The sequence below is a fragment of the Cupressus sempervirens genome, chromosome 1 (genome assembly GCF_028749045.1).
Source record: "Cupressus sempervirens isolate cs-2001-9-10 chromosome 1, ASM2874904v1, whole genome shotgun sequence".
NCBI classification, from domain to species: Eukaryota; Viridiplantae; Streptophyta; class Pinopsida; order Cupressales; family Cupressaceae; genus Cupressus; species Cupressus sempervirens.
This window is the reverse complement of record NC_143118.1, coordinates 549,844,911-549,859,347: the sequence shown is the minus strand read 5'-3', so window position 1 is coordinate 549,859,347 and position 14,437 is coordinate 549,844,911.

Sequence of the window (14,437 nt, the reverse complement as noted above, 5' to 3'; positions counted from 1 at the left end):
CAATGAAACTACACCCAATTGGAGATAGAGATTAGTAGAGAAGTGTGGTAAAGGAGTGAAGGAGGAAGCTTTTGATGAGACTGCTAAGAAAATTCTATCTCATAAGCATACTCCAGAAGAGCCTTCACAAGCAAAGGAGACAAATAAAGGTAAACCCTCTCCCATTGTTGAAGACTCTTTTGATATTATTGATCATTGTAAGAAGACCAAAGTACAAATTTCTCAGTTGGACTACATAAAGGCCAACCCATATCAATTAGAAAGGTTGATTCAATGTGTTGGTAAAGGAAAAGGTTTTCCTGAGATCACTATCAACCATGAGTTAGGAGTTTCTCTAGAAGAGGGAGATAATTTGGAGGGGCCCATGACTAAGAAAGAATCATTTTTTGCAACTTCTTTGTTAGATAAACCTGACCCATTCTATGTTTCTCTCTATATAGCTAGATGCAAGTTAAGTAATTATATCATTGATTCTAGTGCATCTGATAATGTTATGCCTTCAAAGGTGGCCATGTCCTAGGACTCTCTCTAAACAAACCATTAAGAAAGGTGTATTCTATGGAGGCAAAACAAGTTCCACTGGTTGGCCAGTTAAAAGATGCTCAAGTAGCACTTGTATTCATCCTAAAAAGAAGTTAAAAATGAATATCTTGGTCATTAATATCCCAACTAGTTATGGGATGCTATTGAGCATAATTTTTTGTAAAGATCTCAATAGTGAAATCAAGATGGACATGTCTCATGTTATTATCCTAATTGGAGATAAAAAGGTTAAAATCAATCTTGAACCTAAAGCTAAATATATGCTCTTGAAATTAGATGATCCAAGAGCCAAAATATTGTATGTTGATACCAGACATGGGACATATATGATGACATCTACTAAAGAAGATGTAATTGAGCCTCTTATGCCTGATATAACCCATGAATTGTGGTCAACGAAGTTTGATGGAAGTTCTTCTTCTTCTGGTTCAAGTGCTGGGATAGTGTTGATACCACAAAAAGTAGAGAAATTCCTAAAAGCTTATAAGTTTTCTTTTGAAACCACTAATAATACTATAGAATATGAACCTCTTCTACTCGGCCTCAAGTATGCAAAAGAAAAATGGATCAAACAACTCAAGGTATTGGGAGATGCAAAATTAGTTTTCAACCAAGTATGAAGACAATATCACACAAAGAATGTGAAACTGAAGGCATATAGAAATAGAGTGTGGGATGAGATTGAACATTTCGATGCTTTTTCTTTATCTGCTATCCCTTGTGAACAAAATTCCAAAGTAGATTATCTTGCAGTCACTACCTCTCTCCTTATTCCTCATCCTGAGTTCAACACAAATGTTTACACAGTAAAGATGATTCATATATGCAACGTGCCTAATAATGATTAACACTCGCAAGTTTTTGATGATGATGGGAAAATCATTAAATTTCTTGAGGGAAGACCTCCATTTTCAGATTTGAATTTTGAAGGATCACAGAATCATGATTGAATACTAGGAGATAATCTTGAGATTATTCAACTGCAAAGTAATGTTATTCCAATAGGATTAGTCACTCTTGATAGTCTTTTTGATAAAGAGGATAAGAGAAAAGAGAAAGTTGAAGATACTAAATCTTTTTATTCTTTGGGTTATGAGAAGGTAAACATTGGTTCTGAAAAAATCCCAAAGATGGTCCTAATAGGGAATGATTTATCATCAGAAGAGAAAGAAAAATTCATGAATTTTTTGAAAGATTATCAAGATGTTTTTGCTTGGGGTTATGAAGATGTAAAAGAATCCATGAATGATAAATTTAAACATCAGATTCCTTTGAAACCTGGTTCAACTCCTTTTCAAAAAAAACAAAGGTAACTTAATTTGAAGGTCACTGATCCTATATTCAATGAAGTTGATAAAATTCTTAAAGAAAAAATCATCTATCCTATCCACCATTCAACATGGGTAGCCAATATCGTCCTAGTTAGGAAGAAGAATGGTGAGATAAGAATATGTGTCAACTTCTAAAACTTGAATGAAGCATCACTTAAGAATAATTATGGGCTCCCTATTATGGATCATATTTTGTAGTTGGTATCTGGTTCTAAGTTCATGTCAATGTTAGATGGTTTCTCCAGTTATAACCAGATCAATGTTGCACTGGAAGATCAACATAAAACAACTTTTACTACTCCATGGGGTACATTTGCCTACAATCATATGCCTTTTGGTTTGATAAATGTTGGAGCCACGTTTCAATGGGAAAGGGATCATTCATTTGCGAACCTTAAGAATAAGACCATAGTCATGTACCTTGATGATCTTATAGTGTTTTCAAAACATAGAAGAGATCATGTGCATCATCTGGAATCTATCTTGCATCGATGTTGAACTCATGGCATCTCACTAAATCATAAGAAGTTTATATTTGGAGTGACCAAAGGAAAATTAACTGGACATATTGTTTCCAAAGAATGTATTCAGATAGACCTTGGAAGGGTGAAAGCTATCCAACAATTATCACTTCCCATGAGTAAACCAGGCTTCAGTCTTTCTTTGGGTAGATAAACTTCATTAGGAGGTTTGTACCAGACTTCTCTGAGATTACAAAGTCAATTATGGATATGATGAAAGGGAATACAATTTTTTAATGGAGAAAGGAAGGTAAGGCTTCTTTTGAACAAATTAATACTATGATTGGTAATGCCCCTACCCTTTCTTATCTATATTTTTCTATAAAAATTCATTTGTATTGCTATGCATTTGAGAACACCTTATCTACTATACTTACTCACTTGCCAAAGATAATGTTGAGGCCCTGATAGCATTCATGAGTATCCCTCTTAAGAAACATGATTTGAAATATTCTTTGATTGATAAGAATGCATATGCTCTAGTCAGAGTAGTGAAATGATTTAGGTTTTACATCCTAAACTCTCACCCCGGTGGTGAAGACTCTTCTAACAAAGCAAGAGATTGGTGTGAACAAGAGGGGCTCCTAGATAGCTAAAGTACAAGAATATGATCTCGATATCAAACCTATGATGCTTGTTAGAGGAAAAGGTTTGTGTAAAGCTATCACAAAAGGATCTTCTAGAGATGAAGAAGGGATAGAGAAAGAGATGCCATTAGTTTTATTCATTGGTAATGTTGATGACTGGTTTTCAAATATTACCTATTTTCTAACATATGGAGAAAGCCCAACTCATTTATCACCAAAAGAAAAGAGGACCTTAAAACTAAAATTTGCAAAGTACATTATCTGGGGTGACATGTTGTATAAGAAGGGGATAGATGTTACCTTCTTTAGATGTGTATATTCTGAGCAAAGGAAGGAGTTGCTACAATTGTTTCATTATGAAGCATGTGGAGGTCATTACTCAACATCGGTAACAAATTATAAAATCCTAAGAAACTATTTCTATTGGCCTAAAATGTTCAAATATGTAGAAGAATGGGTCAAGAGATGTGACTCTTGTCAATATTTCAAAGAAAGAGTCCAATTAGCAATAGTACCCTTGAAACCAGTAGTGATTGAAGAACCCTTTCAACAACGGGTCTAGACTTTATTGGTCCTATCCATCATTCATCCACTGCTAGATGTACTCACATTTTAATGGCAACTGACTATTTCACCAAGTGGGTAGAATCCATTCTAGTCAAGCAAACAACTTTATAAGTGGTGTGCAGTTTTATTAAGAAAAACATTTTGGTTAGGTTTGGAGTTCCTCACAAGATTGTTACCAATAATGCTACAAACTTCTCTTCCTAGGAGATATCAACCTTCTGCTATCAATATGGAATCATTCTCTCTTACTCCTTAGATTATTTTGCACAAGGAAATGGTTAGGTGGAATTGAGAAATAAAAATATTATGTCCATTGTGCGAAAATTGAAAATTGATAGATGTTGATCAGAGGTCTTGGCATAAACACTTGTATGATGCACTTTGGGTAGATCATACTACTAACAAGAGAGCAATAGGGTTATCTCCATTTGAAATCCTATATGGTATTGAAGCAGTTTTCCCCATTCCTCTAGAATTATATGCTTTGAAGTTACAAAATGTTATTGAAAACCATGAATTTAGAGATGCTCTTGAAAAAAGAATATTATATTTGACCTAGCTGGAAGAGGAAAGAGATGGTTATGGATAGGATATAGGAACATCAGTCTCAAGCTAAAAATTTGTTCAATGAGAAAGCTAAACAAAGGGTTTTCCAAGAAGGTGATCTTGTCTTACTTTGGGACAAGTGTAGAGAGCCAAAAGGTCTACATGGAAAGTTTGACTATGGAGAGGCCCCTTCAAGATTAAAGAGGTATATGGACAAAACTCCTTCATCTTATCATATCTCAATGGTACTCAATTTCCCTTGCCTTACAATGGGCAACATTTGAAGCATTCTCATTAGTAAGGCGTGCTATCTGCAGCATTGTACATATCTCAGTTAGGAGTTTTTTTTGTGCCTTCCTTTCTTTTCAATTTGGTCATGTTCCCAATTTTTTTGTGCTTAGTCCCTCTTTCCTAGATTTATCTTCTTTTTGGGGTGACTCTATAGCCCTTGTGATAAAACACTGCTCTTTCTTAACTCTGGGTTCATTCAATGTCCTGCACAGTCCTTGTCCTTAGATAGAGCTAGCTATTTCCTAGATAATTTTATGAGAGAGGGGGAAAGTTAATTGAGTTAATTAATAGAGATATGGAGAGAAAAATTATTATTATTATTAATTTTTTTTCTATTTCACCATTTTCTCTCTCCTCGTACTCCAATTTCTACAAAGAAGTTTAGGGTTTGAGTTTGAGTTTCATTCTCTCCTCAATAATTTTCTTTCTCCCCGTACTACCTCTCTCTATGTACTCAAACTTGTAGAGAAAAGTACAAGTTTGTGTTTTCCTTCTCCCACACCATCCCTCTCTCTCTATGTACTGTAACCTTTTAACCTAATCCTAACCCAAACTTCCCAACCCAAAATCTACTTGTTAAACAACCACCTATCGGGAATGAGAAGTAATAAAAGAAATGGAGAGAGACCATTAAAACCCAGTCAAAGCATGTAACTCCATTACACCTCTTAGTAAGAAGTGGAATTCTAGAGAACCAAACAAGGCATGAGAACTATTTGGAAAGTGGAATTTAATTTATCTACAAGAATCCTGAAGATTGGGAACTAAAACTAAATCATTTCACATGAAATCCCAAGAAGTAACATCTACATTTGCAGAATGGTGGTATGTTCCACATGAAGAAAGTTGTGCTAAGCTCCAGTGGAAATGCTTGGTGAAGTTGTTCAAATGTCCTAACTTCAATTTACTTCCATAATGTAATTGACTTGAGCCATGACATTCCAATGGAAACATAGTCAAGGCACATGTATTGTTTCTCTTGTGTGACTTGTGGCCTAGAGGAAAATCAGCAATATCATCTGCAGAAGCCATATTCCAAATGTTTGACACAATGTGTTAATGCATTGGAAATTATGTAAGCATCTAACGAGGAAAATTTTTGAGCCAGATATGTGCTAGTATTTGTGATATGGTTGCTATGGCAAAAATTATTAATACCACTCCAACGATTTCAGAGCTAGATAAATAATCATTCTGGCAACATTTGAGAAATTTTTTTAGTGTTTTTGATGAAGATGTACTTTATAATCACTTTGATGAATGAAATTAGGATTGTAAGAAAAATTTCAAAGGAGCTCACATCAACTACCAAGGCAATAAAACATTTTTGAAGCTGGTCTAGTGTTGAATATTATCAGGAGGAATTAATTCCTTTGTGTCAAGAATTTAAAGAGATTCGGGAAGAGTGCAGGATTTAGGCAATTCTCATTACTTCTAAAATATTTAGAAGAACCACTGGAGAGTCAATGCTCTTAAAAGGAGAATGTGAAGTAATCTACATCTTCTTAGCCAACAATAGTTTAATGAAAATATCAAAGTGCATAGAAACTATTTGACAAAAATGTCGAATCTAAGTGTACCCACATTCATCTAGCAGAGCTGCTGAATTGTTTTATCAAATGCCTTTATTACATATGAAATGTGTGCATTGTTTAGAAGTAAATGGACCAAAATGGTATTGATAAGGGATTATAAATGTCTTGTGAATGCTCCAGATAAATGTTGGATCCTTCAAGTGAAATAGATATTTTGATAAAGTTTCACAATTGCCTAAAGAAAATGGAACATAGAATTTGACACAAAGCAAAAAGGAATATTGACTTCACATTTGACATAGCACTAGGATGGGGATTTTTTAAGAAATACTATGAATTATAGGTTCCATGGTAAAGAGCCTCCTATGATATTAAAAAGCACGCTTCTCAAAATATTAGATACAAAGATGGGACATATGGAAGTTGCAAACTTCTAGAAAATGATGAGCAGAGAAGATGAATCACCCTTCACACATCAAACATTGGAAAGTGGTGTACTGCATGCAGGAGGACACCCACTTGCAATTCAATGTGTGAAATTGGTTTTAGAATGTATCAAGGCATATGATCAAAATTCTAGGGACATTAAGGTCTCAGGAGATAATGTCGTGGCAAGGCTAGATCCAATATCTATCTCCATCATGTTCAGATTTCTAGTAAGAGAGGAATTCATAGAATTCTCTTAAGAAGGTGCACAAGGATACTTCCATCAAAATAAGAAAACATGTATGAATGCCATTGCTAGGCATTGACACGATCAACCCAGACAAGGATAGTCATAGTTGCCCAGAGTGTTACGCAGGAATATCTTTAATGAAGACATTTCTTATATGATAATTCTTCTCAATAGAGTTGTGGGAAATCAGACAGCTAAAGATTTTCAAGATTGGATGTTTTTGTACATTAATACCATCACCACTAGAAAAAAATTTATAGATTGGGGAGAAATGATTAGCGATGCCCTTCATCAGCAGTTAATAGGATTCAATGCAAGTCAAGGGTTTTACATGTCCTCTTACCTAATGTATGCAATTTCTAGTATGAAGTCATGGCCTGGTCTTAATCCTTATGGGGAGTATAGCTTAACCACATAAATTTATAATTATTACCCCCAATTGCAATTAAAATAGAGTAATGCACACTTTTGTAGGGTGAATGAGGCTTTTTCTATGCTCACAACCAGGGAGCTACAAAGAGATATAGGAGTTTGAATTTCTCCTGAAGCAACTAGTCTCATTAGTACATTGGTAGCTTCTTCATACAGTACCCTTAATTCACTTACATTCTTATTGGAGGTTTTCAAGATTGTCCTCTCATGTTTCCTCACTTCATAGATGATAAGTTTCTACTTGTAGAAGTTTGTAGCCAAATTGGCTAGGTAAACAAGAAGTGTAGGAATAAAAGATCAATTCCTTTCCCAATTGACATTGGACACTATAGTTGTCTTTCCTCTTTGGATGCTCAAAATATTGAGAGATCCATGGTGAACATAAATTCAGACTCTTTCCATGGTCACTTCCCATTTGATAGCAGTGGGTATGTTAAAAATAACTTGGCACTTAGACCCGATTATCTCCATTTCCCTACAATGGAAGATTATTGGGAAAACTATGAAAATAACTTTGAAGTGAGGAAAAGAGACTAAATGAGGTTTATAGCACAACAATATTGATTAAAAAATGGGATGGGATGTGATAGGCATAATAAACAATGGGTCAGACTTGATTGATCCTTTCTTCTTTGAGCGGATGCAATTATTAGAATTGCCATTTATTAATTGATCTCTACTAGAATTGAAAGACCTCAAGGAAAGGATTTTTTTGTGATTCAATGAACTGAAAATTGGTTAAAGAATAAGATCAAAGAAGTAACCACTACTAAATCAATAAGAAGTAGTGCTAAGAATAATAATAATAATTCTCAGGAAGGTACATTAATTTCAGCCATTCTATCATCTATCCCTACTTCCTTGGGCTCTTTACATAGCACACAAGGGGGAGGTGATGGTGAAGATCTAGATAAAGTAGTTGACCTAGTTTTAGCATGTGAACTCAATGCAGGAAGAAAAGATCAAAACCTAAGGAGAAGACCTTAAAACCAATTCAACAAATAATAGATGAAGCTCCTAAAATGAAGACTTAACCATCATTTGTAGATGAGATGATTCAATCCATAGCATCTCCTGAACACTCATTGTCTCTTGACAGCACATAAGAAACTAAAGAGGAGGTAGTTGTAGAAAATATACATAACTTGGATTTATCATCTATAGTCCTACAAGTTTCTTTAGTAATCAGCCCATCTAAAAGTATTTCAACATCTTGGTTACAAAAAAGTTTAGAGAAAAAGAAGAAAGGGATGATTCAATTGGAAGCACCAAATATGGATGTCATAGCCAATTTAATGAATAAAGGTGCAAAGATAAAGAAGACTAGAATGGATTCTAGGCTGGCAGTGAATCCTACTTGGGAAACTTATTTGTTTAAATTGGACAACCAGTCATAGAGAAGGACATAAATGAGGCAAATGAATCTTATTTCAGCATCATTAAAGTGGACCTGGGCCAGACTACCCATGAGGGAAGAGAACACCATTTCTAAGTGTCATCTACTATCCTAATGGAACAGTTAAGGAGATATAAGCAAGCTACGAATCAACTCAAGTTTCAAGTTCGAGCACTTTCTTCATGCATCTGATTGATGGTCGATCATTCCTTTCTAGATCCTAGCTCATCTATGGAAATTACAAGAGATCTCAAGAAGATGTTTGATGAAGAAACCATTCAAGACATAGGAGAATGTCAAACTTATGTCAAGATGGTGAAAGCATGGGTAAAAAGCATGAAAGAATGAGCATCAAGCTTATTTTAGGAGGTTAAAGTTGAATTTGCCAAAGTGGATCATATACAACAAAACATTGAAAAGGAGTTAACAATGCTCAAGGAACAACAAACATTCTGGAGAGAAATTGATGCTAACTTAGTAGAGATTAAAGGAATGGACAACAATATAGTCAAATAACTAATGTTAATCACCAGTGGAGAAGAAGAACAAATTGACATATGGCTGGAAAACATGAGATGGAAGAATGATAGCATGAATCAACAATTGAGAGAAGGAGAGAAATCCTTAATCTCATGCAAGTTACTGAAAAAGAAGGCCTTGTGGGATATACCGATGATCGTAGAAGGTATTCCTATTAGTGAACACACTAAAAATCTAGACATATCTTCCATTTTGGAATGCATAGAGGCAAAAATTAGCACTAAACTTGGTAGTACACAAAGTTTAGATGCTAGTATTATGACAAGATTGAGAAGTCTCTTAGTGGCATTGGACTCATGTACTCAAAACTTGTCAGGTTACATCATAGAGTTGGATGAAGTTAGAAAGAGACATGAGCTATGCAAGCTAAAGATGTGAGTTTAATCATCATTAAAAAGAAAATTTTGGCTCAGGTCATCAAATCATTTAGTGTGTACAAGGAAAACTTGACTCAACTACTCACAACTCCTACAGATCAAAGAGCAAGCTCAAGAAATATCAATGATCATAGTTAAAAATTAGAAGTACATATGTCTAAAGTTGTCTTAGGTTTTTATTAATGTGTTTTGTAAAAGGGTCAACTTTAGAATTAGCTATGGTTTTGGTCAATGTCTTAACCTTTTCTAACTGTAGTTAAACATTGAAAGTTAAAGTTGGTTATGAACTCTTCAGAGTAGCCCCTGAAAGGTTAGTTATTCTAGACTAGCTATAAAATCCTAAAAACAATGCAATAAGGGACTTTTTGGACTTGGAGATAGGGAACACTTATGTTTTGATAAAAAGAAATTTTTAGAAAGTGTTTACAATTGTTGTTCTTGTAATTAGTTATTTATTACTTTCTTGCTGCTAAGAAATAAAAGAAAGTACATTTGGCGTTCTCTTTCTAATGAATTTGAATTGTTGAAGTGTTGATTCATCATATGAGTATTTTCACGGTATGGTGTGAGTATTCGTGAACCGTTGAATTAGCATTGTGTTAGTGCTAGCTCTCAAGTGTAGTTCTTGATTGATTTCATTAACAGTTAACATTGTTTTTATGGAAACATTGAAGTCTTGTGGTGCATTTTCTATCAATGGTTTCCTTTTTATTTTCTAAGTTCTATTAAACTATAATGAAAAATCCAAAATTTTGTCTTATGAGGGAGCCACCCCTCTAAATGTAGAGGAAGGCTAAATATCAAGGGCCTATCCAACTTTTGTGAAGGGTTTGACACATACACTCCATTGGGCCATTTCTATAGTGACAAATCTATTTACCAACATATCTTATTTTATGTGAATTTTTGGAGAAAAGTACCCTTTTGGTTTTTGGTTTTTCTTTGCAAGTGGAAATAACTCTTCTTTTGTTTTTGGACCAATGCATGCTTGGAATTCAAGGATATCCCTTTCTTTTGTTTGACATCATGATAGCTGACCTTACACACATAGAAGTTTAATCTTAAATAGATTTTGATTTTTTGATTTTTTATAGATTTTAGTTTTGCATGAATGATAATGGTAATTTTGAAATCTCTTTTTATCATTTTCACTGGTCAACAAATGTACCATACTCTTATACATTAACATATACTATCATGTTTTATACTAAAAGTAATAAAATAATGTAATGTTAGGGGGTTATTAAAATTAGAGTCTAATTCTAAATTAATACTTTTTACGAGTTTATTTAGTATAATTAGAAGTTGATTGCTTAAATTTTATTGTTTATGTTTTTATTAAGTAGTAATTTTGAAAAAGATGCTTTCTTATGCCATATTGAGAATATTTTATTTTACCAACTTGAAATAAATTTGTTAAACAAAAAGAAGGCAGTGTTTATGATTTTGAAAATTCAAAATAGATCAATGAAAAATGTCATATGGTTGGGACCATACATATAAATGGAGAAAGGAAAACTAAGAGTGAGTAGGATCCACATGTGGCTTCTATGGGAGAGAAGAGCCTCTATAATCTATTGACATCTATTTTCAATGGTGTTTTGTGGCTCTGTTACTAATTTTTCAGCTTTCCAATTATCAACCCTTTATTTTGTCATGGAATTGTGACTTGTTTTTTAATTTTCTTATGACTTGATTAAGAATTTCTCAGAATGTCAACAAAAGGTGACAATTAATCTGCAAGTTCTAAATCTTGTTTTACCTTGCAATCCTCAAGATCATCCACATTTGAATACTTGGAAAAATCTTTTAGTTAGCTAATTGTAGGAAGGATACTCATAAAAGTAGTTGGGCTTCTAAAATATACTTAGTTTTTAAGTTTGGCTTCATTATGCAATGTACGTTTTTTCACCTAGGGTTTCAAAATTTGAGCAAAAGCTATCCACTATTGTCGTAGGTCTATCCTAGTGTTCTATTTCTTTATTGATTAGTTAGCCTTGTTTCATGGTTTAATTTATGCCCTTATGTCTTTTTGATTATATTTACTACCATCCTCTTCTTTTTTGTTACCAGTTGGATCGACGGTGCCTATGAATGTCTAAGTTTTATTTTCCTAAGTTTCCATGTTATTTTTTGCCTTTTATTTTTATAAGTCCTAATGATACCCCACTCTAAGTCATACATTTATGTACATGCTATTGGTGTTTGAAAATGCTACAGGGTTTTCAATTATCCCAATGAGAATATGACATATCTAGGGGCAGCTAACTCCCATCTTTAACATACCAATTTCAACACCAAGCCAACTATAAGGCTAGACCCTTCTTCTACTTTAGGCTCTGCTAAACCTAGGTGGGTGGACCTGAGATTCAATCGATATCGTACCAGTGCAAAAACATATACCTAAATCTATTAAGCAGATGAAAACCCTTATATCTCCTAAAGCCTTATGCAATAACAAAGAAGTGCAGTAGCTAATTACAACTCTATGAAATGCACAAGCTGGGTGAGGGTTAAACTTTGGTAGCTCTTCAACATAAAAGGGGAAAACATGTTTGATTAATAATGTTCATTTTTAGCAGAACCTCAGATATGCAGCAATAAGACCTAATGATCCTGTAAACTGATTAGTGCCTTAACCATTGGGAAAATGTATGAATAAAAAACACACATATGGATATCTGATACCTATTTTTATCTTCAAATATTTGATCTATCTATTCAACTTGTAAATAGACATCAATGTTTAGCTTAAACCTCATTCTTACATGATATCCCCATCAATAACCTCACAACCCTATTGATTTCCCTGAAGCATTTACGTAACCCTTTGAGTCACTGGCAAAAATGAAATAACATACAACCTTAAGGGACTGCAACTACAATCTAAGCTCTATGTCAAAGATTGTAAAACATTTAAAATTAGTTGATAAAGGAGACAAGATTCAGCTGAAATTGAATCATCTACTGCTCTTTGCATTTATTTCTTTAAAATTAATACAATCATATGCATGAAATGAAAAACATGAAACAACCTAACAGATCTGGACTATCTGTATTAACCTTCTTAATGCTATTCATACAAGAGAGAATGTGCTAAAAGAATGGTTTCACAATATGGGAACACATCAAAACTGGATCCAAAACTTGGTATCTTAGTAGTGACTGGTTTTTCTCCAAAGACTGGAACCAACTAGTTTCTCAGTGACAAAATTGGAACCCCTACAATGAGAAAGAATTAGATTGATATAGCAGAAGAAAATCCCAGATTTGATCAGGAAATGACATCTGTCCACATGAAATTCCCTCTCTTTGCCATGAAAAGACTCTCTCTAACCTCTCTCCTCAACAACCTATTAGATCCCTTAACTTAGCCTCAAAGGTATTAAATATTTCAAAATGCAATGATGAAAGGATGTAACTGATTTTCATGTAAAAATGAATTCAATGTAAAGAGTGAAAAATCAATTAACTGGCTTCTAGAAAACAAGAAAACCTTTTTGAGTAGATTTTCTTCACCATCAAGCTCCAAAAAACTCTTATATTTTCCTCATAAGCACTTCTGATTATCAATGATGAATTTTTCCTATTCTGCTACCAATGCCCCAAAATTCACAAACTAGCTTATAGACTAAACCATTGAATTCTTGTCAAAATCTGACTTCATATTCAAAAAATTCAGCTCGTTCCAGTTCCGATAGTATATTGGAATGCCTATTTTGGATAAAAAATGCCTAGGTTATGCCCTTCTAAAGTTTGGACCTTTGTTCATAGCTTCCATGGCAATATTGCACAAATATATGAATTTTCAAAAGTTAAAACTATATCAAGAGTTCAATCTTTATTTAAAAAGTCCTGCATGTCAATTTGAGGGAGAAATAGTAAAATATTGAAATTTGAAAAAATCTCAAATTCCCCACCATTCTTCATCTGAGTCAAACCTAGTTTGACCATCCTTGACACGTGGCACATTTTGATTGGCTCCTTCCATGCACAGCTGTCAGACACCTCCAACTGGGTGCCTCGTGTCATTTCCAGATTCATTCATCTTACTACCATGTTTGCATGCCACCTCATACTCGCTATGTTGCTATACTAACAAGTGAGCAACTTCCTCTTAGCGACATAGTGATGACCCTCCAATCTGCTACGTGACACGATCTAGTGCGTCTGAGATTTTCTTACCACGTCACAATCTGCCTCAGATTTTGTGCCATGTGGAACCTTGTGATTTGTTAGGAACTCCATGTCATCACTGACTCACCCTATACACCATGCAAGTTGCCACTTGGTGATACCCCATTCACCGTTAGACTTGTTAGTTAGGACCCACACTAACTTCTTGCTGGATTTGAAATTTTTTGGCTAGTTGCTATTTCACTTACCAAAATTTCTACCATTTTTCAGTGGTGACATAGCAACCACTAGAAATCTTCACTTTTCCAGCACTCCATTTTCCTAGCATTTCTAACGATGATGTCAATGTGTTTGTTTAAAATTTATTTATAATTTCCTCCAATTGGCTGACCACAGGCCCCACCTATGAGTGCATGGCTTTGAAAAGCCTTGTCTTTGAGACATTGAAGTTAACGTGTTGAAATTTATTTAAACAAAAAAGAAACCCATGCCCATTGAATGTGGGATTAAACATTTAACCTCCTCCCTATGCACAAGGCTTCTTTTTTATCCTTTGACTTTGGATGTCACTTTTCCTTCATCAGTAGCTTCCTCTTTTTTGTTTGGCATCTTTCATTTGATGCCATGACTGCTTGTAACTACAGCTTTGTCTTCCTATTTTATTTGACATCCCTTGAAGCTTCATCTAATGTCTCTCCTTCTTGTGCTTGCTCTTGTAGGATAGTGAAATGGGCAGCATCGAGGGGAAAGATGAACATATACACTCAAAAAAAATCCCAGTGAGCAATGCAGTTAAGGTTGCCTCCCTCATTAACTTTGGCAACGGCCTCCAAATTTTAAAAATGGCACTGTTTCTCAAACACAAACTTCTTATCTAATGTGGGGCTGCTTTCTTAAACTTGAGTCTTCTTTTGTGGTGGGGGAATTTCTACAGATTTGCTACTGACTCCCCTACAAT